Here is a 1,409-nt window from a genome sequence, read left to right as displayed (position 1 = left end):
CCTTATTTTGTCTTTGGTTTTTGATGATCTGATTATGATGTGCCTTGGGGTGTTCCTCCTTGGATTAAATTTGGTTGGCAGCCTCTGAGCTTCCTATAACTGGATGCTGTCATCTTTTTCCATACTTAGCAAATTTTTAGCCATTATTTCCTTAACTATGCTTCCTAAATCTCTTTCTTTTTTGTCTCCTTTGGGCACATCAATTATGTAGAGGTTATTTTGCTTGAAGGAGTCCCATAATTGCTGCAATTCTGTTTCATTTTTCTTTTTTTTTTGTTTTTGCTCCTCTGATTGGATACTTTTTTATGTTCTACCTTTCAGCTCATTGATAATTTCCTCTGTTTGATCAAGTCTGCTGTTGCAGCTATCGAGTTTTCCAGCTCAGATATTGTATTGTTCATTTATAGAATTTCTACTTGGTTTTTTATTCTATTTCTTTGTCATGTTTCTTGTTCTGCTCCTGGATTGTTTTCCAAACATCAAGTTTTTACCTGTATTTTCTTGTGATTTCCTATGCTTTTGTTCATTTCCTTTGATTGTGTCATATTTCTCTGTTCTTTCTCAATCTGTGTGTCTTTACATGGATGCCTGTGCATTTGAGGAGATGGCTACCCCTTCTAGGTTTCATAGGTGTTATTTGGTAGTGTTATGCCTTTCCTGCTCAATTTTAGGACTTTGCCTCTGGTCTGTGGTTTCTTCCATTCTGTGGTGGATTAATAGCAACCACTACCACTTGAAGACTTCAATAGAACTAATTTGCTGTTCTGTGGTTAATTCTCAGATTGGGAGAAACTTCCTGCAAGGACTGGAACTTGCACTCTGTGCCTGAGCTAAATTGCTGCCTTGCTGCTGTTTCTCAGACTGGGAAAAACTTTGTGTGTGGATTAGATTCTAAATGTCAGTATTTTAATCACTTTTGAGTCATGTGGGGTCACCACAAATGCAACTAGGCTCTGTGGAAAATTCAGCTGAGGACCGAGTCTTTCCTGCAAATTGTGCCCCCTAAAGTTTTATCCCATGGACCATTCTCCACTGTGTGGCACCTGTTCTGATCATAAGGCAGATCAGCTGCCTACACTACTCTCTGATACATCACTGGTGGATCAGCCCCCAAGGCATTGCAAATATTTCCCATGTGCCAGGCCCTGCATGAATCCCCCACAAAGACTCACTGATCTCTGAGTGATTCCTTCCTCCCTTCAGCTATGGCCCCTCCCTCCTGCATAGGCACAGGGGAAGCTTGTGAGCAGCTTTGCTGGTCTTGGAAATGGGATGGTGCCTTCAAAGTGATTTTTTTTTACTAGTGGTCACAGCACCCTTCTCCCCTGCAGATTCCAAGAATCTTCATGCAAAGGGCACTGCTGAGGCTTTGACATCTCCAGGTACCTGTTTTGTGGGTTGGTAGCTGC

The sequence above is a fragment of the Galeopterus variegatus genome, unplaced genomic scaffold (assembly GCF_000696425.1).
Source record: "Galeopterus variegatus unplaced genomic scaffold, G_variegatus-3.0.2 Scaffold1957, whole genome shotgun sequence".
NCBI lineage: Eukaryota > Metazoa > Chordata > Mammalia > Dermoptera > Cynocephalidae > Galeopterus > Galeopterus variegatus.
This window is presented reverse-complemented; position numbering follows the sequence as displayed.